The following is a 24376-nucleotide window of genomic DNA, read 5'->3' on the forward strand; positions in this document are numbered from 1 at the left end:
TGTTTGGGAAGAGAGTTTTGATGCTTTGGGTCTGTGGATTTGGCCACAGTGTGAATAGCTGGGTCATGTTCCTGGCCTCAGAGGAACTTGGAGTCTGTCCTACGAGGTTGCTTGATGAATGCAGTCATGGAATTTGGAGCTGAACAAGGCCTTAGAGACAACCTTGTTCAACCATTTCAAACAGATGCAGACACTCCAGAGCCAAAAGAGGTCAAATGATTAACCTGGGGTCTCAGAATGAACTTGTAGCAAAAGCCAGACCAGAATTCAATCCTCTCCTCCAAAGACTACCCTTTTCCATGGCTACATGTGTGCCCAGTTGTGTCTGATTCTTTGTGACCCCATGGATGTAGCCTGCTAGGCTCCTCTGTCCACAGGATTTTCTGGGAAGAATTATGGAGTGGGTTGCCATTTCCATGGCTCCATACACAGGCTGTAATTTTTGGCTTGCCTTCGTCTTAATCTAATAAATAGGATGGAACATTGTAAAATTTGGATGGCTTCATAATAAGGATTAGCTTATTGTCTTTTGTAATTGAGCAAATATCTGGCTTGATATCTGACTGAAGAAAAGGAAAATAATACAGCAAAGCAACTACATTATTGATCAGTAGCATACTTATTAAAGCAGTTAAAAATTTATATATCTTTGATATATATATATATAAATATATATATTTATATATATATATATAAATCTATATATATATTTTTTTTTTGAAAGTGAGTCAAAATATATATGGCTCCCCTGAGTTAAATTAAAAGCTAATTTTCAAAGTTATACACATTATAAAAAAAATTAGTTCACATATTTAAAACTTCAAAACAGAACTGGCTATCCAAATTACATATTTTACCATATTGCCATCTAAATGCGTCCCTTGTGAGATGTGGTAGAAAAATAGGATTCAGAGTCAAAGGATGAATTTGGGTTCTACTACTTAGGAAAGAAATTCCTCACTCAGGTCATTACTATGATAGAACACAATCACCTCACCAGAGTGATGTAAGTTGAATAAAAGGAATAAGTGGACAGTGTATGTGATGTAGCAAATATTATAAAATCAGAGTTAATATTTTATTCTTAGGTTATATTTCCCCATCTTGGACAACATCATGGTCTTGGTTTCATAGAAGTCCTAAACAAGTAATCAATGTAGAATTATGTTGTAGGTCTAAAACAGTTGTTATCTATATGAAGGGTCTACACTGAAATTCTTAAGCCTTTCTAAATTATTCCAGTGATGTTTTTGCTAAATGGACATAATCTCAAGTCTATACTGTTTCATCACAGTGTCATTTTCCAGAAATGAAAGGTGACAATGATGTATAGAGGCTCAAAGATTTTCTAAGTTTCTAATGTATTATTTAAATTAATGATAAACTCTTACAAAGACATTTTATGATTATAACATAACAAGCAATTGTTTACAGGGACAAACAAGATATGCTAAAAGACGAATGCATTATTATAGTTAAATATGCATATCTTATTGACATTTTTCTTAAAACAAAAAAATTAGGATATATGCACTGAATTGTAGGCATTATACCATCACTAAATAACAGAATCGCTGTGTTCCTTTTTTTTTTTTTTACTAGTGAAGTGTAGTTGATCTACAGTGTTGTGTTAGTTTCTGGTGTACAGTTAAATTATTCAATCATACATATACAGACTTGTTTCATATTCTTTTCCGTTATGGCTTATCACAGTACACTGAATACGGTTCCCTGTGCTATACTGTAGGACCTTGTTTATCCATTTATCTATCTTGTATGTAACAGTTTGCATCAACTAACTCCAGTATTTCATACCCCCAAACCCACCTTCGCCTTGGCAACCACAGCCTGTTCTCTGTGAATCAGTTTCCTAGCTAAGCCCACTTGTGTCGTATTTTAGGTCAGGTGTAATTGAGATCATATGATATTTGTCTTTCTTTGTCTGACTTAGTAGGATTATCTCTAGGTCCATGTGTCTACCAATGGCATGATTCCCCTGTTTTATGGCTGAGTAGTATCCCATTTTATATATGTACCACATCTTCCTTATCCATTCTTTCATCAATGGACATTAAGCAGCTGCCACGTCTTGGCCTCTGTGCCTGGCGTTCTCTTTCACTCTGCTAGTCACAGCACAAGTAAGGAAATGCTCCCGGGTTAATGCTTGTCCCCATACAGGATCCTTGCTTCCCCTGAGTATGTACGCTATCTTGAGAGCAGTGCAACCAGTCGGTGCTCCAAAACTTTGCTTAAAACCTACTCTTTCTGTCAACAAACATTTATTGAGCACCTATTATGTGCAAAGATATCTTCTAAGAGCTAGAGTCACATAAATGAACAAGGTCAACAAATACCCTGCTCTGTGAAACTTAGTCTTATGGGGGAGAGAGGACCACGTTATTCTGCAGAAAGACAAGCATGGAAAGGAAGGGAGAGGAAAAGGTTCATGCGTGCAATTCTAAACAGTGTTGTAAGGGGCAGCCTCTCAGAAGGTGACTTTGTACAGAGAGGTGAAGGAGTAGAGGAAGAAAGCTATGGAATTTTCTGGGAAAAGATGATTCTAAGCAACAGGAACAGCAACACAGAAGCCCTGAGGCGAAATTGGGCCAAGGTGGTTGAGGATCAGTGAGGAAGCAGAGCAGGAGGACTTGCCGGTCATTCTATGCGCATGTGCTTTTTTTTCTGGGTAAGATAGGAAGCCGGGTAGATTTTGAGCAGGCTCATGATCTGACCGTGTTTACAGCTTTGCAAGATGACTCAACCTGCTAATAGGCTGAATTGAGAAGCAGGTGTGGAAATAGGGAGATCAGTGAGGACACTGTTTATATATAAGAACCTAGGAGAGAGAAGTCCATGGGCTGGACCGTGGGCATCACCAGAGAGGTGAAAAGTCTGTGAATTCTGAATGATTTTGAAAGCGGGATTTATAGGATTTAATGACTGAATGCAGACAGAAAAAGGAAGAGGGGAGTCCAGGATGACATAGAGTTTTATGACCTGAGCCACTGAAGTGTTACCATTTACAAGATGGAGAGGCCTGGAAAGGAGTGAGTTAGGGTGGAGGGCAGTGTCTGTGGGACCTGCATGTGGAAATGTTGAGTAGGCAGTTGGGCATGTGCATCTGGAAATGAAAGGACAGGACTGAAGAGATGGCTTAGAGATGGAATTTAAACTCCTGAGACTTGATAAGATCGCCCTGTGGGGACTGTATGTAGGGGTGGGAAGACAAGATCTCGATGCAAGTGAATAATCACCTCTCTTCTCCGTAGACACATGAAGACCAGGTATACATTGTAAGTTATTTTACTTTCATTTAACATGGAAGGTAGAATTTTTTTTAACATAGAATGTAGAGTGAGGTTATTGAAAGTTAGGGTTAGTAAGTAAGTTTAGATATTTGGGCATGCACATGCAGGCAGGCATGCAGGCTTTCAGATGGCTTAGAAGAAGGGGGACAGAGTTGAATGGGATCTTTTTGAAACTCAGCCCATGATGAAGGTAACAGCAGTTACAAGCCTTGAGGCAAATCTTTCTTCCTGGGCCCACCTCTGATTATCTGGTGAGTGTGCTATCTGTTTGCATGTTGCAAAGCACAGGAGGAACTTGTGTCATTTCATCAGCTACACAATGGAGCATTGTTTTAATTGGGGGAAAGAAATACGAGAAGCACTTGTTGAAGATCACTTCATCCTTCTGTATTGTTCCCCCACCCCTTCTGCCTCATTAGTGGTGGTTTTTTTGTTTTGTTTTGTTTGGTGAAACTTTGGTTGAAGAATATTTTCTGGAAAGTGATTCCACTGCCTTTTGTGAATTGTAAAATGACATCCTGCAGTCAAGTGAAATTTCCCTTTAATGAACCTGTGTGAAATCCAGGGGCTGCCTGGGGGTGCCTGTCAACGTCGGACACTCTGCTGGGTGTCCCACAAACAACCTCAGCTCATGTACCTCACACCCCTGTGATATGGTGAGTTTCATCTGTGGCCAAGAAAAGTGAGAGTTAGAGAAGCTAGGTGACTGGTCAAGTAGTAAAATGAGCGTTTGCAACTCAAATTCTGTGCTCTTCTCTCTGTACATCACCCGGCATCTTTTTACAGCTCTTCCAAAACTTCCACCTAAGGCTGACCCAAGCAGATCTTCCTCAAGTTGACAGTGTACCTGCTGTACTTCCCTAGAATCAGTGCCTCGTCTCTGTCGATCGTGTGGCTAGGCATGATCACAGCTGTGTTCCCAGCATCTTCTCTTGGAGAATTCCCAGCCTCTTCCATGTACAACTACCCTAATCCTCACATCCCATAGAATGTCTGTTGCCATCGTTAGCTTTTTTCAATGTGTTTTTTGGTAACTCAGAGGTGAAGAACCAACCTTAAGGTCAGAGGTGAAGCCATGGGTCCAATTTTCTAGTAATAAATCATTTATTTTGGGGACAGACTGCCTGCTGGGGTGTGTGTGTGTTCCATGAAGGGGCTGTTCACGTTCGTGCATCAGATGCCTTTTCACATCTGTGCACATTGCTTGCATGCATGCTCATTTGTCCTCACAAATCCCAAACCACTGTGTTACCCTTTGATGCTTTTTCATCTTTTTCTCTGCCTTATTATTCCTGCTGCAGCTGCTGCTAAGTCACTTCAGTCGTATCCGACTCTGTGTGACCCCATGGATGGCAGCCCACCAGGCTCCCCCGTCCCTGGGATTCTCCAGGCAAGAACACTGGAGTGGGTTGCCATTTCCTTCTCCAATGCATGAAAGTTGAAGTCGCTCAGTCATATCTGACTCTTAGCGACCCCATGGACTGCAGCCCACCAGGCTCCTCCGTCCATGGGATTTTCCTAGGAAGTGGAAAAAAAAAAGATCCCAAAGTATAAACTTTCAATGACTCTAAGGATGGAAGGCAAAAATGGTCTTTAAATTTAGCAAATAAGTGGGCAAAGATTAAAAAGATGAGTCACACTACTATAGATGATGTTGTAAGGAGCATGGATCTATTATATACTCTTGGCAGATGTAAAAATTGGTACAAATTTTATGGAGTACCTGAAACATGCTAAATTAGTCTTTCTGTTGACATAGAAATTCTACTTCTGGAAATATATCCGTTACATATACAGGCACTGGAATTCTGCACTACCCTTGAAAAGCAAAGACTTGTTGATGACTCCAGAAAAAAAAAATTATTTTTCTCTGAATTTATTTTAAGTTTATTATTTTGATATGTAATCAATCTTACCCTTTCTGTATTAAAAAATTTGAAATCATGGATAAATAAGAAACAAGGAGAAGGAAAGTATATTCTGGATGCCACTTGGTAAGCAACATTTAACAGTAATGTATTTCCTTCTGGTTCTTTTCTGTGCAAATGCATAATGTGCCAACATGTTTTTTTCCCCTCCTTTCCCCATATAATTATATAACATTGATACTTTCTTTTATCCATACTTTCTACAAGAATCCATTTTAACAACCACAAGATTCGCCATTTTATGGAAACATAGTTCACTAAACTATCCCATCGTGCAGGAAATTTAGTTGTTTCCAGTTTTGCTTAGAAGTACTCTGAGGATAACAGGTCAAAATTTACCTAAACATTCCTTTCTTATTAATTTATTTGTGCTATGTATTCTGTTAGATTCTGAATTTGCTGACGCTTTTTTGACAGAGGCCAGGTCAGTCTGTATATTCCAACTTATTTCTCTCTTAGTAAGTCACTTTTATGGCTAGTATAGTAAGTCAAGAAGTTACTATACATTATTTTGTTGTTGTTGTTCAGTCACTACCTTGTGTCTGACTCTTGTGACCCTGTGGACTGCAGCATGCTAGGCTCTCCTGTCCACCATCTCTGAGAGCTTGCTCAAACTCATGTCCATTAAATCAGCAAGGCCATCCAACCATCTCACCCTCTGTCATCCCCTTCTCCTCCTACCTTCAGTCTTTCCCAGCATCAGGGTCTTTTCCAATGAGTTCTCTCTTTGTATTAGGTGGCCAAAGCATTGGAGCTTCAGCTTCAGCATCAGTCTTTCCAGTGAATATTTAGGGTTGATTTCCTTTAGGACTGACATAATGTGTGTCTGTCTATATATATGGGCTTCCCTCATAGCTCAGTCAGTAAAGAATCTGCCTGCAATGCAGGAGACCCGGGTTCGATCTCTGGGTCAGAAAGATCCCTGGAGGAGGGCATGGCAACCCACTCCAGTATTCTTGCCTGGAGAATCCCATGGACAGAGGGGCCTGGCAAGCTACAGTCCATGGGATTACAAAAAGCTGGACACAACTAAACGACTAAACACAGCACATAACATACATACATACATACAAATATATATAAATGGTTTAGTTGTTAACTTGTGTCCAACTCTTGAAACCCCATGGACAGTTCCCTGGGCCACCATATATATGAGAAGTCCATATATATGAGAGATATATATGTGTGTGTATGTATACACCTATAACACATTATTCTTTTTATTACAGCTAGTGCATTTGATTTTAATGCACACATACATTGGAATTTGGGGTGGAATAGTTGTGTCATTGGTTGTCTCGTATCTTTAAAGAGCTGGGGCTCTGGAGTCAATGGCTTGGACTTGAACCTCAACTGTGGCGGCTGTATGCCTTTAGATCAGTCCTCTATCCACTATTTACTCATCCGCAAAATAGTGGTGACAGTAACATCCGGCTTGAAGGACAGAAGTGTTGCAGACAACGCCGGGCAGGCTCAACACACTGCAGGAGCCTCATGAGAAGCAGCTGTCATCACACCTGTTACCTGCTGCTCATCCTTGACTCTGGTCTTTTGATGTTATTGCGGTTTTGTTTAGCTTTTGCCATGCTCTTTCTCTTCACTTCCAGTCGAGGATATTTTGTTCAGCTCTACATTGTGTTAGGTGTTCATTTCTATAATAATCACATTTCCCCTTTTCCCTTGTCTTCATACCAAGTATTGTTACAATGTAAATTGTCAATTACTATCATGGAAATGAAATGATGACAAAATCAAGAGCTCCAGTTTTGGGGGTCTCTTCATGGATTGGTAGCTTTTGAATCAGAACTACTAAATTGCTGATATTTAAAAATCCTTGGACATTCTGTACCATAAACACTATTTGTCAGTGTATACAGGAATAGGTCTGTGGACCTACTAGGACTGCAGAGGAACATGAGGCTTGGACTTTTAGAGTCCTCTCACCTCATGAACATGAGGCATGAGATTCAGTGATCTCAGTGCAAGCTTCAGAATGAAGGAGACACAGAGACGCCATGTCGTGGCAGGGCCAGTTGATGGTAACCTGTCTAGATCTCGTTATCAGTTTAGTTCAGTCGCTCAGTTGTGTCTGACTCTTTGCGACCCCATGGACTGCAGCACGCCAGGCCTCTCTGTCCATCACCAACTCCTGGAATTTACCCAGACTCATGTCCATCGAGTTGATGATGCCATCCAGCCATCTCATCCTCTGTCGTCCCCTTGTCCTCCTGCCCTCAATCTTTCCCAGCATCTGAATCTTTTCCAGTGAGTCAGTTCTTCACATCAGGTGGCCAAAGTATTGGAGCTTCAACTTCAGCATCAGTCCTTCCAAAGAATATTCAGAGATGATGAGAACCTGCTGCACAGCACAGGGGACTCTACTCAGCGCTCCCTGGTGACCTAAATGGGAAGGAAATCCGAGTGGATATATGTTTATGCATAGCTGATTCACTTTGCTGTGCAGCAGAAACTTAACCAAAGATTGTAAATCAACTGTACTCCAATATAAAATAATTTTTTAAAAAAGAAGAAAATCGTTGGTCCCATTACGTAGCCTCAGCGCATTCTCAGTGCCCTGCTTGGTCTGGGTCCTGCCCACCTTTCCAAGGTGCCTTTCTGCCCCTCCCTCAGCTCACTGTGCCCCAGCCATGCTGGCCCCTCTCCTTGGGCACAGAAAGTGCTTTCCTGCTGAGGAACTTGGCCTTTCTGCCTGCCTGGAAAATGTTTTGAATTCTATGAGTTTTGTAATTTTTTCAGTTTATCTGATATGCACCAATCCTTTCTTTATAATCTTATCCTATTTTATTGTAAGTTCTAATCTGCCATTGTGTTAAAGGCTCATAAGGAAACAGTGGTGGAAAGGAAAAAGAAAAGTCAGAGGAAGCCGTGATTCCTGTCCTTGCTGCCCTTCCTACCTATCTTTTTTGATTTCTGATTTCCTCTCTGCTAAAGCAGGCAGTTTTCACAGAAGAGCTATTAATAATAAGTGAAATGCCATTACCTATAAATAGATACATTTTGATTTAGTGTGCTCCTTAATGTAAGTTTCTGAAATTGATCCAGTTACCTGTTCCCTCAAGTTAAGCTTAATTTTATTTTGTTTACGCGTGTAACAATTTTGTTTCTCATTTACTTAAGAAGAAAATAGAGGATGGCATTCAGTGAATGTGTGCAGCAGCTTAGATGCAGCAGTTAGATAGATATTAACCTCTGTGAAGTCTCATTTAATCCTCGTAATAAACCTATGAGAGAAGTATCCTTCTTTCAAATGGCAAGGAGACATTCAAGCAAGTGAACTCACTAGTCCATAATTAGAGAGTGTGTGTGTGTGTGCATGTGCGTCTGTATGTAATATAATGCGTACCTGTTTATGCATTTGAAACCAAATCAGCCTTGGAAATCCCTGCTAACATTTCATCATACAGCGTCTTTCTCACTGGAGTTTGTGGAAATATATTTAAGTCTTCATGAATTTCCTATGAGAATTCATAAATCTGGGATTTTCCTGTCTATAACAATCTTTGAAATGATTATGAAAGCATATTCGAGGTCATCTGGTTGACCAGCTGATGCCCTGCCTGTGTGTGTGTTTGTATCTATAATTGCACGGTGCCAAGGAGACCTACTGTCATTGTCTGGGGCTAATGAGGAGAAAACGAGGCAGACGTGACAAGTAAATGACGCTTTTAGGCCAAATGAAAACTGTTAGCCTGGCAAACCATGCTCAGATGAAGGTTTCATAGCAATTTAAGTAGAGAAAAGTGATGGGAAAGCATGCTGTCACATGGCAAAAATAACATAGTCCATGAACTTCAAAATACCTGCTGCAGGCAGTCACATGCCCACACAGCAAGTGGCAATTTAGATTTGGCAAAATGACATCCTCCATGATATCACGTTAATGTTTTAATTAAATTGCAGTGGTCATGAAACTTGGCTTTTATGCCATTTCACTTTTTAAACGTATTTCTTTTGTCTGGGCTGGGTCTTCATTGCCGTGCCTGGCTTCTCTAGTTGCAGCCTGTAGGCTGTTACAGCACGTGGGATCTAGTTCCCTGGCCAGGGAGCTCAGGCCCCCTGCGTTGGGAGTGTGAAGTCTTAGCCACCGGCCCACCAACCAAGTCCCACTTTTATGTCGGTTTATAATGCTCTTGGTTTATTATTTGTATTGGAGCTATAAACAGATAATATAGACATACATAATTGATTAAATATTTAAACATAATTTTAAGTTCTTAATAAAAGTAACTAAATCAACACTAGGAGTCTTATGTATATTTATATAAGATATATTATGATACATAGTGATAGATATGTACTAACAGTGTATTTATGCCCTGTATATATATATATATATATATTTCCCCCACTTTAAAGGGGTTTGTACCAGGGTGTCTCAAGTTTGACATAATAGATACTGTCACGCACAGAACATTCTTTGTTGTGGAGGGCTTTCTTATATGTTACTGGAAACCAATAGCAGCTTCCTTTCTGCCCATCATGGCAAGTAAAAATGTTTCCATATATTGCCAGGTGTCTCCTGACAGGCAACATTGCCTCATTTCAAAATCAGTGACCTGTGCATAACTGTAGCAATCATTGCCTTTTCCTCTGTTGTGTCTTGGGCTACAGACTCTCAACAGCATCCGCTTTGTGTCTGCCAATGAGGGAAGGGTCCTGACGGTGTATGTGTGGCCTACTCTATGGAAAGAAAATCTGCCAGGGTCATGGAGAGATGGTGGTGTGGGAAAAGAATTATGTCTGCCTTTAAAGAGAATTTATCTGGCTCTTCTTTTATGCTCTATTGTTTCTAGAGACCAGGGATTCAGTTTGAACCTCCATCTTCATTCTCTCTGTTCAATCTCCTAGGCAGACATTTTACTAAATTCTTTCCTTGGATAGCAGGAGCTAGGAGTATACATATAATTCCAAAAGATAGGTGCTGTCCATGGTTTAATTATAAGAATCACATGGTATTAAGGGGAACAAATGCTGAATTGCATGTTTTTTGCTCTTTTTATCTTGGGAGAGTGCAGTTTGAAGGCAAGACAAAGAATATATCCTGCCTTCTGATTCTTTGGTAAGGTGAAGTACTTATGAATATTTCTAATTTCAGATTTTATGTATGTAGACTAATAGCTGGTTTATTTTACTTTTACAGTTGTCTTAAGTTTTATTTTCAAAGAATTTTAAAGTTACCAAAAAGTTACACGAATCGCATAACACTTTCCACCTAGATTTTCCACATATTCAACGTTTCCCACTTGTGCTTTATCATTTCCTCTCTCTCTCTCTCTCTCTCTATATATATATATATATATATATGTAGCATTAGTATCATTGTAAGATATTTGACACTGAGTTACACACTTGGTGCCCTGATGTCCATAAATACTTCAGTATACCTCCTAATAACAAGAACATTCATACCCAGTAAAATGATCAAAATCAGAAAATTAACACTGATACACTAAAAATGTCTATAAAGTCTCAATAAACTCTTTTATGATTAGCAAGCATTTTATCAGACCAGGAGCCAGGATTCAATCCAGTGTGAGTCCTTATGTGGACCTGTCATATCTTTTTAGTGTCCTTTAATCTCTGGTTTTTATGGAACTCTCTTGCTTTTTCGATGATCCAACGGATGTTGGCAATTTGATCTCAGGTTCTTCTGCCTTTTCTAAAACCAGCTTGGACATGTGGAAGTTCAAGGTTCATGTACTGCTGTAGCCTGGCTTGGAGAATTTTGAGCATTCCTTTACCACTGTGTGAGATGAGTGCAATTGTGTGGTAGTTTGAGCATTCTTTGGCAGTGCCTTTATTTGGGATTGGAATGAAAACTAACCTTTTCCAGTCCTGTGGCCACTGCTCAGTTTTCCAAAGTTGCTGGCGTATTGAGTGTAGCACTTTCACAGCATCATCTTTCAGGTTTGAAATAGCTCAACTGGAATTCCATCACCTCCACTAGCTTTGTTCATAGTGATGCTTCCTAAGGCCCACTTGACTTCACATTCCAGGATGTCTGGCTCTAGGTGAGTGACCACACCATCATGATTATCTGGGTTGTGAAGAATTTTTTTATGCAGTTCTTCTGCGTATTCTTGCCACGTCTTCTTAATATCTTCTGCTTCTGTTAGGTCCATACCATTTCTGTCCTTTATCGAGCCCATCTTTGCATGAAATGTTTCCTTGGTATCTCTAATTTTCTTGAAGAGACCTCTAGTCTTTCCCATTCTGTTGTTTTCCTCTATTTCTTTGCACTGATCGTTGAGGAAGGCTTTCTTATCTCTCCTTGCTATTCTTTGGAACTCTGCATTCAAATGGGAATATCTTTCCTTTTCTCCTTTGCTTTTTACTTCTCTTCTTTTCACAGGTTTTGTAAGGCCTCCTCAGACAACCATTTTGCTATTTTGCATTTCTTTTCCATGGTGATAGTCCCTTGCACTGCAAGGAGATCCAACCAGTCCATCCTAATGGAGACCAGTCCTGGGTGTTCATTTGAAGGACTGAAGCTGAGGCTGAAACTCCAATACTTTGGCCACCTCATGCGACGAGCTGACTCATTAGAAAAGACTCTGATGCTGGGAGGGATTGGGGGCAGGAGGAGAAGGGGACGAGAGAGGATGAGATGGCTGGATGGCATCACCGACTCGATGGACATGAGTCTGGGTGAACTCCAGGAGTTGGTGATGGACAGGGAGGCCTGAAGTGCTGCGATTCATGGGGTCACAAAGAGTCGGACACGACTGAGCGACTGAACTGAACTGAACTGAATCTCTGGTTCTTCAGTCTTTCTTCATCTTGATTTTTTTAAAAAGATTGTAGACCAGTTACTGTGTATTGAATGTCTCTCAACTTACGTGTGCCTGATGCTTTCCGGTGAGTGCACTCAGGCTTGCACTGTTGGAACAAAGGCCACAGAGCACTCCTCTCCTTCTGATCATCGCCCAGGAGGGAGGGGCACATGGTGTCCACGCATGCCATGTCAGTGATGGAACTGATCGTAAGACGTTGTCTGAAAGGTATCGCCACGGATAAGTTACCATTTTCCCCTTGTGATTACTAACCTTTCAGGGGAAATTCTTTGAGATTTGGAGGGAAATTCTTTGGGATTATGTACAGTTCCTCAACTCAAAATCAGTTCAGTCGCTCAGTCGTGTCCGACTCTTTGCGACCCCGTCAATCGCAGCACGCCAGGCCTCCGTGTCCATCACCAACTCCCGGAGTTCACTCAGACTCACGTCCATCGAGTCAGTGATGCCATCCAGCCATCTCATCCTCTGTCATCCCCTTCTCCTCCTGCCCCCAATCCCTCCCAGCATCAGAGTCTTTTCCAATGAGTCAACTCTTCGCATGAGGTGGCCAAAGTACTGGAGTTTCAGCTTTAGCATCATTCCTTCCAAAGAAATCCCAGGGCGGATCTCCTTCAGAATGGACTGGTTGGATCTCCTTGCAGTCCAAGGGACTCTCAAGAGTCTTCTCCAACACCACAGTTCTATAAAAGGAATGACATAATACCCTTTGCAGCAACCTGGATGGACATAGAGATGGTCATACCTAGTGAAGTAAGCCAGTTAGAGAAAGACAGATATCATATGATAATGCTTATATGTGGAATCTAAAATAAAATGACAGAAATGAATTTAACATTCACAAAACATAGAGAGGCCCACAGATACAGAAATCAAACTTATGCTTATCCAAGGGGAAAGGAAAGGAGGGATCAAGTGAGAGTTTGCCATTAACAGATACACACTACCATATAAAAACTTGATAACCAACAAGGGCCTACTGTATAGGTTGAAGTGAAAGTTGCTCAGTCGTGTTTGACTCTTTGTGACCCCATGGACTCTATAGTCCATGGAATTCTCTAGGCCACAATACTGAAGTGTGTAGCCATTCCCTTCTCCAGGAGATCTTCCCAACCCAAGGATTGAACCCAGGTCTCTCACACTGCAGGTGGATTCTTTACCATCTGAGCCACCAGGGAAGCCCAAGAATACTAGAGTGGGTGGCCTATCCCTTGTCAAGGGTAACTTCCTGACCCAGTAATCAAACTGGGATCTCCTGCATTGCAGGTGGATTCTTTATCAGCTCAGGTATCAGGGAAGTCCACTGTATAGGTTTTATACATGCACACACACATATGTATACCACATATATATTTGTTATACATATCTGAATCACTTTGCTCTACACCTCAAACACAACATTGTAAATCAACTATACTTCAATTAAAAGAATAAAAGAAGAGCCTCATAGATTCTAACTGATGGGTTAAATCCTTACTCACATTTTGCATATTTATTCTGGAATGTTTTAAATAGAGCTTGAACAAGGGCAAGATAAATGATGCTATAAACCTGCTACTCCTTTTCCTCTCCTCTTCCACACACAGTGTGATCCAGCCCTGCAGTCCTGTCTAGGAGTTAGGGTCATCCAGCAGAAGCTGCCACCCTCTCAAAGGACGGGCACCCCTGCTGCCCCAGTGATGCCCTGAAGTGGAGCTGGAGGAGCACAAGGCATTCTCTCCTTGGAGGCCTGGAGCTGCTATTGTTCTTACTGTGCTGAGAATGCCAATGACTCTAAAGCTGGGGAGAAAAAAGACTCTTAATGAGTTTCAGCATGTTAATGTACTGCAGGTTCCCAATTGTATGAATTTAAGAAGCTTAGCAATTCGGTATCTTCTGAATAATAGCATTTATTTTATACTCCAAATACTCCTGGGGAAGTCTGAATAGCATTGCAGCTTCTTTGGTGTAATAGCTTTGGTGGGCTAATTGACTTGAACAGCGGAATTGCTCCTTAAAAAAAAAGCCACACAGTTTTGATTAATGAGCCTAGTAATAAATCATTAATCTTTTTAGCTCATAAATGATAAGTACAGTGTTGTTTCCCCCTGTGATGCATTTCTAGATTCTCCTGCTGATCCAGTGGCCACATTTTAAGAATCTCATCATCAGTTTAATATGTCCACCTCTATGTAATTTAATATAAGGTCTGGTAAATTTGCACCTATGAGAAATGCAATGGGACAGATTCTAAATAGCAATAATTGCTGTTTTATGAACATGACTTACATTTAGTTCGTAACTCTCCTTCTACAATGTCCTAAATGCCTTTATTTCTATAATTACTCATAATTATAGAGAGAATAATGAGTTACAGAGTTTCTACTATGTGTCTGGAACTCCCCTAAATTTTTAGTATATTGTGTCATTGAATTCTCATGATAACTCTCTGAAGTTATTAGTTATTATTTCTATTTTACAGTTCAGGAAATTTGCTGAGAAATGATAACTAGTTACTGTCATAAAACTCATTAATGCCAGAATCACTGTGTCCCTGTCTGTTTATAGGTTATTCCTATTTAACGTTTTCTAAAGGTTTATACGTAAATTTTTTTGTTAAAATTGAAATATATAAATATTACACCCACGTTGAAAATTTTGGTTGTCTTAGTGGTTAGTATCTCCTAGGGGGTTATATATTTCAGGAATTAATTTTATGTTCATAATGTAGCTGAAACACCATTTAGAAGTAATTTAGACTGTCTGATCACCATATTGAGGAAAACAGAATTTCATGTTATGGAGAGTAAGAGTATAGGAGGCAGATGTCTCCCTCCTTGGTTGCACTCATGTGTCCACTAATGGGAAATAGCTTTTCTTATTGAGACTTAGTTGTACACTGTCCGTAAGTCTGAGCTCTCTATGGCAGGCAAGAAACATGGCCATCATGTCTCTGTTGTCAGGATTTAGCTCAGTGACTGATACAGACTAGACAAATGTTTGATGAGTGAGTGAATGAGCAGTCAGTGTGTGTGTGTGTGTGTGTGTGTACGCGCGCGCGTGTGTGCACATGCATGCTCAGTCCTGTCCAACTCTTTGTGACCCCAAGGACTGTAGCCCACCAGGCTCCTCTGTCTGTGGGACTTCAGAATACTGGAATGGGTTGCTATTTCCTTCTCCAGGGGATCTTCCTGATCCAGGGATTAAACCCAAGCCTCTTATATCTCCCACATTGGCAGGTGGGCTCTTTACCACTGAGCCACCTCGGAAGCCGAACAGTCGATAGGAATGGTATAAAATATAAGAGGATGGTCTGTTTAGTAAAGTGCCTTGAGTCAAGATATGTAAGTCCACAAGTGGCTTTGGCTGGCATCTGTACTGTGTCCCTGAGAGCCCCCAGTTCTTCAGGTGTGCTGGCCCGGAGCCCAGGATTCCGTAGAACTGGGGAGAAACAGATTTATGTGTGCCTTTTTTGTCCATCTTCCAGGAAGGCTTGGTGGCATCCTTTTAACTCAGTGTTGAGTCACAGTAAGAATAAGACTGATCACTTTCCCAGTGATATATTTCAAGAAAATTACAATTAATTTATGTGCCAAAAAAAGCTGGCATTGGTGATGGAAGTTAATAGGTTTCAAAAGTAAAATGGTTTATCTCCTTTGAACACCTACAACCCTCTGTGTACATCTTGCTTGCTGTTTTTCTACCAAGCTCATGATTTTAATACCAGAAATACACAAAATGAAACAAGCTGGTAGCATCCAGGTGACTTCCTTCTCCCTGCAAATAGTGATACATCAGTTGTCATGGTCACACACACGCACAGACTTTCTCCACGGTATTCTTAAGGGTCTCAGGCCACCAGAAGTTCTGCAGTCTTCTCAGGCTGTCTTCAGAAAGACGGACTAAATAAACCTGGGATATGCCATCCTTCACTTAGACTGACAGGATTTACATGTACAGCTGAGTTTGTTTTCTTAAAGAAGGTACTGGTGTAGAACTGAAAGCATCCTCTTTCTCTGTTCCATGTGACATGTGCATGGCTTTACAAAACCAGTTTCCTGTGAAATTGACATCGGACAATTTTGGAATACAAGTAGATTCGAGCAAAACAGCTATGTAACAGCAACATTTCACATATCAAGCTGTCATTTTTTCACTCCCTCTATGTAAAGCATATAGTTTCAAGATGTATCCTCATGTAATAGAGGTTAGAAGAAAACTAGTCAGGTGTGTTTTTCTTAGGAACATGAGAAATTTTTGTTATGCCAGCCTTGAAAACAGAACTGACCTTTGGGTCTTTCTCAAACTCAGTAGGATGAAAGGATTTCCATTCATAGAAAGGTAAATTGTGCTTCCACTGAATGCCTGTAGGAATCTACCCAGTGCTGGCTCCTTCACCTTGATCTCTTAGAAGGTATGAACCAGCCTTTAAACACATTGCTTTTTGTTGGAATCTCAGGTCTCTGAGCCAGATAGATTGGGATTTGAATTATCACTGGATTTAACAGCTGTGTGACCTTAAACAATTGAATATCTTCTTTTAACCTCAGCTCTGTCATGTAAAATAAGGACATTAACCAGACAGACAGACAGGGGCTGTTTTAAGGAAGAGAACCATAATGAATTTAAATAACTTTAAAGCCTAGTGTATGGCACAAAGTAAGCTTAAAAATAATATGAATCCCGTGTGTGTGCTGTGCTCAGTTGTGTCCGACTCTTTGTGACCCCCCTGGACAGTAGCCCACCAGGCTCCTCTGTCCATGGGGTTTCCCAGGCAAGAACACTGGAGTGGGGTGCCATCTCCTCTTCCATGGGATCTTCCTGACCCACGGATCAAACTCACATCTCCTGAGTCTCCTGCATTGGCGGGTGGATTCTTTACCATTAAGCCACGTGGGAAACCCAAAATGAATCCTATATAACAACAAATAATTTATATGACTTGATAATAATATTAATCCTTTGTAGCAATTATTATCTTAGTATGACTGTGTCCTGTGCAATATTTGGGACAGACTTACGTTACCAAGTCTAAGCCCATACTGCTTGCTGTATGACAAGCCAATAAATCAAGAGATGAGTTGGTGGGGGCAAGGAATCATGACTTTATTGGAAAGCTAGCAGACTGCGAAGATGGTGGACTTGGGTCCCAAAGAACCATCTTACCCAAGTTAGAACTCGGGCTTGTTTTATATTAAGAGGGGAGGGGGGGTGATTGGTTGTTGCAAACTTCTTGGTGCCAGAATCCTTTGCTCTTGCAGCTGTTCTGGTAAATCTGGTCATGAGGTTCTTGTAAACCTCCAACAAACAAATGTTATTCATTGTTCTGTGATTTTTTTATCTTTATGCAAATGAAAAAGTATTATACCCTTAAGGGTCAGAAAATGGGCAATCCTATATATTTCAGGCTATTGGCAATATCCCTAACTTGCAGCAAAAACAATAGAATAAAAAAGTTAAAGTAAAAAGAAATGGACCCAACATTGCGTCAGATTTGATCTTTGCTGTTATACTTACATTAAAAACTTTTGTGTTGTTTCACACAGAAATTCAAATTTAGCAGAGCACCCTATATTTTTTTCAGGATGCACTACTCTCAAGGGTCACAGTGATTACCACCTGAGTCCTGTCGCACGATTGCAGTAGTCACCATGTGTGGTAGGCGCTGAGGTGTCACTGGCACTGAGCCCAGTGGGAATGGTTGCCCTTGAGTGGAATCCTTTATCCTTAACACCTTTATGCCTCATTCGACGACACATTTGTGTGTGCCCCCAACATGCCTGTGAGCCTCAGCAAGGCTCAGCTGTTCTGGGCAGAAGACACAGAGATGGTTTGCGTGTATTCTGTATGTGTATGTGTTGTAATGATCATTCCAGAAGAAATGAATAGGGTGCTGTAGCAAATGTATGGCCATATTCATGCCCGTTCAGAATTTCAGTCGTTTGAAGAAGAACCATTGTCATTGTCCACAAATCAAGTGATGACATTCTGTTCTAAAACCCATGGCATCGAAAGCCCCATCGGAGAGGTGAATGAGACTGAGGAAAAGGGATGTACTTTGTTTGCAATATTGAGTCTGTTTCTCTATAGTTTTGTTTCCTGTTCTCATTCTTGACCGTCAGGACTCTGAGTACAAAACCATACGTATTTGTGATATAACAGTACATTACAATAAAACTATAGAGAGAGCTCAATATTGTAAAATGTTAATTTAGCGTTTTCTCACAGGAGAAACCATCCCATCAGGTGATACTGGGCTGAGTTCAGGAGGTCCTGTGAAGGGAGAAGTCAAGCAGAGCCAGGACCCCGCCTGGCCCAGGACTACACACAGGTAACTCCGACTCAGTCACTGAGACTCAGGGCGCTCACTTAGCCCTTCACAGCTCACCTCACCCCTGCCTTAAAGAGCAACACGTGACCCAGTGTTCAGGTTGTCCTGAGCCTTGGACACGATTTTCCATTCTCTGCTAAGTGTGTTGTCCAGAACTAACCTGTGTCCCCAGTTGAACTTGGGGATAAGAACTCCAATTGCCAATGCTGTGCTTACATGAAATCTGAAATAATGAAATCCTTCTTTGCAACATGTGCTCCTTAGGGAAATTGTTCTTATTGATTCTTATTTTATGGAAATTGTTCTTATTGGTGCCTCAGGGGGAAAAACTGCTGGATGCTCTGCTCTGACTCCATCAGTATGTAAGAGCAGGGGAAGAGAAATCACCTTCTCACTCTTAGCAGAGGGAGAAGACAATTGAAAATAGAGGGCAGCCGCCTTCATTGGTTAAGATAAGACAGTGGATATCTTTACTGGGCACTATTTAGGGGTGAAAGCCTACTTCTTAGTAGTCTTTCTTTACTTTCCCTTTAATGGTCTCTAGTGCATTAGATGCTTCTAGAGAAAGAGGAAGACTCTGGCTCTCTTTATACCTGGTCCAAGACCATGTTTTTGTGGCTAGGGAACAAGAAGGTCCTATGTGAAAGTCAGAGCTAAGACTGCTCTCATATTTTTATGACAAAACAGATTTGACAAAATTAACACTTTGTATTAGTTAAGATTCTTTAGAGAAATAGCCAGTAAGGTATGTGTGTGTCTGTGTATGTGTGTGTGAGAAGAGTTCTATTTCATGAAATCTGCCTGATTATGGAGGCTGACGAGTCTCAAGATCTGAGGTCAGCAAGCTGTGCTGGAGACACAGTAATAGCCAGTGTTTCAGTTTTGAGTTCAGAAGCAGGAAAGAAATAGGGTCCCAGCTTGAAGGTGGTTGAACTAAACCTGAGGGAGGATCAGCCTTTTTCAGATCTTCAGCGATTGGAGGAGGCCCACTCACATTAGAGGGGGTTATGTGTTTTATTCAGTAAACAAATTAGTTTAAATGTTAACGTCATTCAGGAAGCACTCTCACAGCTAGATTAGAACAATGCCTGACCAATTCTCTGAGCATCCTGTGGCTCAGTCCAGGTAGCAGATGAAATGAATCATCAGAGAAGTATGTCCAGAATGGCTGGTTTCCTCCAGATCTTGCCGAGAGGAGCTGGAACTCCTAGACCATGCATCAAACAGGCTGATGACGTTACTAGAAGGGTAAGAACATTTGTGTGCAAAGTTAGTGTTAAACTAATTCTAAAACCTCTGATACCTTTAAGGGCAGCGTGTTAATTCAAGAGGCTCTGACTCCATGTTTTTGTTTTTGGGGAAAGGGAAAACACTTTGTTTTTATTATTATTAATTTTTAAATTGCTGTAGCATTTAAAATAAGTTCGTCCATTAAAAAGTAATACCATCACAATATTTTAATTATCCTCCAATTAAAATAAATAAATTTTAAAGAAAAGCAATTGCACCTTTGTTTCCACATTGACTTTTCATTCTACTAGTGAGATCCATTGAATAGCAATATTTATTGGCAATCCAGAGAATTGGCGTACTGTAGAACAAAGGGTACTATCTTGATCTTGATCAACATCAAAAATATCACTTATGATGTCATTTATTCACTTACTCGCCATGTGTGTTTGGTACCCTTCTTAAAATATCAGAATCGATTTTCTCATTTGCAGAGTGATGATGGTAACTCTTGCCAATCTACTGCCTAGGAGTGTTAGAAAGGGCCATGTAAAATAAAATAAATGCCCCCAAACACCTTAAATACTGTAAAACTCTGCTCTGTTAAGGAATAATATTATTATCTGTACTCTATATGGACATCCCCTTCGATGTGTTTTAAAAATATTTAAAATCATATGTTTGCTTTAGAGTTGTTTCAAACATCTTCAGGATATTTCATGATATTTTGTCACCGCTGCTCAGGACAATTCATCCTGAGACAACTTTGTCCACTTAACAGTTAAAAGTGACTATTAATTGATTGCACATAATGTCATGCTTAAAAAAAAAAAAAAAAGTTTGATAGTATATAAAGTAGGCAAAGACTGGTAACTTAGTGTAAAATATTATCGTGGAAAAAATAGAAACATAGTCCCCTAAATCAGTATTATAATTTGATCTACCAAATAGTACTTGTTCAAAATGAAATACATACCGAAATAGAGAGTAAGCATTTAAAACTTTTTATAACAATTTCACATTAGCATGACATTTAATCCAAATGTAATTTTGATCTGTTGAACATGGCAATAAAAATTGCAACTTGCATTTTGTGTCTTTTAATTTTGTTCTATTAGCTTTGGCAAATATAAATATTTTACAAATATCAGTTTGTGACAGATTGGAAATTAAAACGGTTCCCACCACAGGTGGCTTGAGAAACTTTGCTCTAAAATCTCTGATGCCAATAACTACTTCCTGAATATTTAAATATAATTTCAACAAGCATCAATGTTATCAGATTGAGTGTTGAAATCTTGTTCAAAAGTTGCTACCTTTTCTAGAATCATGTATATATAATAGCTGTGTTACGCATCCAGCAAACACAGACCCAGACGTGATATTTGATCCTGATATGAGCAATAATGTTGTCCTCTATTTGTCTTCATTTGCTAAGCTTCCTCAAAATGTTCTGAAGTTGTTCCTAACTACATTAAAAAAGTGAATGAACACCAATAAATCTAACACCAGAAATCCATGGAGAGTGAAGTCATGAAATGAATATTTACATATCCTTACATAAAATGGCAAGGTCTCTGCTCCCATTAACAATGGGAGTTCTAACTTTTTCACCATCTTTTGACAAAGCTAAATAATAAATCAAGAAGTCCCTATACCAATGAAAAGATACAGACGGACCCAATGGAGGAGTTATATGCTGACACAGTCAATTACATGTAATAGATGTGTGAATTATCGTCATGTACTTTTTCAGATTAAATGCTGCAGAGGGGTCATTCAGTGACGGTATGTGAGATGCCAAATAAGGCCAGGAACCCCCTTTTCTTGGCTTAACTTTGTGTCTAAGCTAAGTAATGAATAAGCAGCAGTGAATAAAATAAGATATGCAGAGATATTCTTTTCTGTACTAATATTTCTTTGAACTACACACTTCTGTGTACTATTCTCTGGAGTTTACGATGAAAGGCAGTATGAAGCGTTGGGAAGAACATTAGACCAGGCATGAAGGGACATGGGTTCTATTTCCAGCCTGTTACTAATTAGCTGGGTGGCCTCAAATAAATCATAAGCACTACTCCAGTCTCTATCTTTCCCCCATCTGTTAAATGATCCGACCGGATGAGGTGCCACTTCAGCTCCATTCTGGAGCTAAATGATCATGAAAAGTTAAAAACAGATTGGTAAAAGATTCTAGAGTGTAGGTATCATATGAGTTATTGTTTTTTGCAAATTTAAAAGGCATATTCCTTCAGGTTCACAGTGACAAAGAGCCTTTCAAAAGAAACAGTCTGTTTACATAAATCTGATACATAAATAAAAATTAAAGATATAGATGTATATATTATTTTAAAGTTCATTCTATACAGAAATTAATTTCTCTTGTCAAGTCAACAAATATGTTGAAGACTTGTATTTCAAAGGAGAGAATGAGTTAATGAATAACACTGCCCAACACTATAGTCTTTCTGTGAACACAAATCAAGGAGTGACACTCTCCAATTCTGTTTTGTCTCTGTGAATACAGATTAGGAGTTGGCCTTGCTCTTTGAATTTGGATTCAGAAAGTAGCTTCCTGGGCAGTCTCTCGTGTATAAGCTCTGTCTGTTTATTGCACTCCGTTTTGAGAAGGTGCAAGTAAATAAATCAGGATACACTGGTCTAATGCTCCTTGGAAAATGAAAAGATTGTACAGAATGCTGGCATAGGGGGATTGTTTGCTTATGGTGATTTATCCTCATTTAGGACAAAGGGGTGCAGAACACTGGGCAAATTCCCACCCGTTCCTGGGACTGCCGTATGTTGCAGTCTACTCTCTGGGCTTAAGCAGGAACTCCCACTGGGACGTGAGTTGACCTGGAAGTGTAAGATCCAAAAATCATACTATAAGAAAGTTATTCTTTTCTCAACTCTGATTCTTCCCAGGAAAAAGACTGTCTGATCCTAGTGTGGTCAATACCTCTCTTAATTACAAATTTCTTTTGTAACTAAGAGAGAATCAGCCACGAAGGTCAAAATCTTCTGCGAAGAAGCAATATCTAATATAATTTAATAACATTAATTTGTTATCAGTTTTGATAGTAACCTACTTATGCGAAGTGATCCTGGCCTTTTAGCTACGCAAGCAACATAATGTTGTCTTTTTAAATGGGTTTACTTAAGCCCAAAGGTATTCTGATGTAAAGAAAAGTTTTAAGAAAATAAAATCAGTACATGGCTGGCACATTTTCTAAGATTTTATGCAAATGATTACAGCGTGGATAACACTGGACTGGACTAGTGGAAAAGGCACTGAGATGGAAGATAGAAAACCTGACTAAATTTACTTTGAACCCTGTCGCTAATTATCAAATTGTCTTCAAGTAAGACGATGAAAAGTTCGTGCCTCCATTTCCTCATTATCCAGTAACTATGATGTTATTTGCTTACCTGCCTTTGGAAAGATGATATGAAGATTAAAATCAAAGGATGGGCAGTATAATAATATAAAGATGGAAGTTGTATGTAAATAGGCTTGTTATTATGTATCTGAAATACGACTTTTTTTTTAATCACCCCCATTAAGGGGTGAGGATCATGTCACTTAAGAAAAAATAATATCTCTGCTTTCTCTCTAGGATCATACCATTAATTAGTGATGTGTGTGTGAGAGAGTGAGAGAAACTGACCACAGTTATATAGTTTCTCCATTTAAACTATATTCCCAAATGCTAAAGTTGTGTTGTATTTTTTGATTGATTGCATATTTATTTGCAGAGATTTCCCTGGTGATCAAAAAGCTTGAAAACTAAACTGTGTTTCAAAAAGAACCTAATAATAGATCTTATTCATCTCAAAGCCTAATACAAATATTATGACCTCCATGAATATTTAGAACTGCTAAATATAATGGAGTTTAGTTTCATGCCGAAATTGTTTCTTGACCTGTAATAGTAATTGGAATCTTGTTCATTGTGCTTAAAACCTCAAATATCTACAGAAGATATCATCTCTTCACAAAAGATATTTTTACTGTTATATCATCTCATTTGCTACAGACTTCAGAACTGCTTTTCCCAATGTGATTGTGTTTCTTGTTGTTTTAGTTAAAATATAATAGTTCATTTAAGTATCTGAGCTGTTTTGATATTAACTAATCACATCAGGTTTTTGGCTGTGCATTCCCTTGTAGCTCAGTCAGTAAAGAATCTGCCTGCAGTGCAGGAGACCTGGGTTCGATCCCTGGGTTGGGAAGATCCCCTGGAGAAGGAAATGGCAACCCACTCCAGTATCCTTGCCTGGAAAATCTCATGGACACAGGAGCCTGGTGGGCTGCAGCCCATGGGGTCGCAAAGAGTCGAGTACGACTGAGCAACTAACACTTAATCACATCAGGTTTTTGGGTGTGCATTATTTTGAGACATATAACTAAGTTCTAACATATAAATTCAGTCTGTGAAATAGCAAATGTTCGTGTACTTGGAAATAATGCTGGCAGGTTGTTGGATTTCCCATCCTATTAAAAAAGCTTATTTAAGCACTAGTACTGCATCATAGTCTCATTCACGTGTAAATATTTAGTTGTGTTCTGTGGCAGTGAGCAATCATCAGAAATCACCTGAAGGGCTTGTCAAAACACAGGTCATATGGCCCACCCTCAAGTGTCTGATCCGGGGGTGGGTCCTGGGAATTTACATTACTGGCAAGTTCCCAACTGATGCTGAGGCTGATGATAAATGATGTTCTAGGACCATACTACTTTTCCCCCCATTGATTCAGTGGAAAGCAATATAGTAAGACAGGAAAACC

At 39.8% G+C, this 24376-nt stretch overlaps 1 protein-coding gene across 9 annotated transcripts in view; it reads left to right on the forward strand.

Annotated features, from left to right (window-relative positions):
- RBMS3 (RNA binding motif single stranded interacting protein 3) overlaps positions 1 to 24376 on the forward strand; it is an 802311-nt gene that overhangs the window by 475712 nt on the left and 302223 nt on the right. The gene's annotated exons all lie outside the window — the stretch shown is intronic.

This window comes from Bos taurus, chromosome 22 (assembly GCF_002263795.3).
Source record: "Bos taurus isolate L1 Dominette 01449 registration number 42190680 breed Hereford chromosome 22, ARS-UCD2.0, whole genome shotgun sequence".
Lineage (NCBI taxonomy): Eukaryota > Metazoa > Chordata > Mammalia > Artiodactyla > Bovidae > Bos > Bos taurus.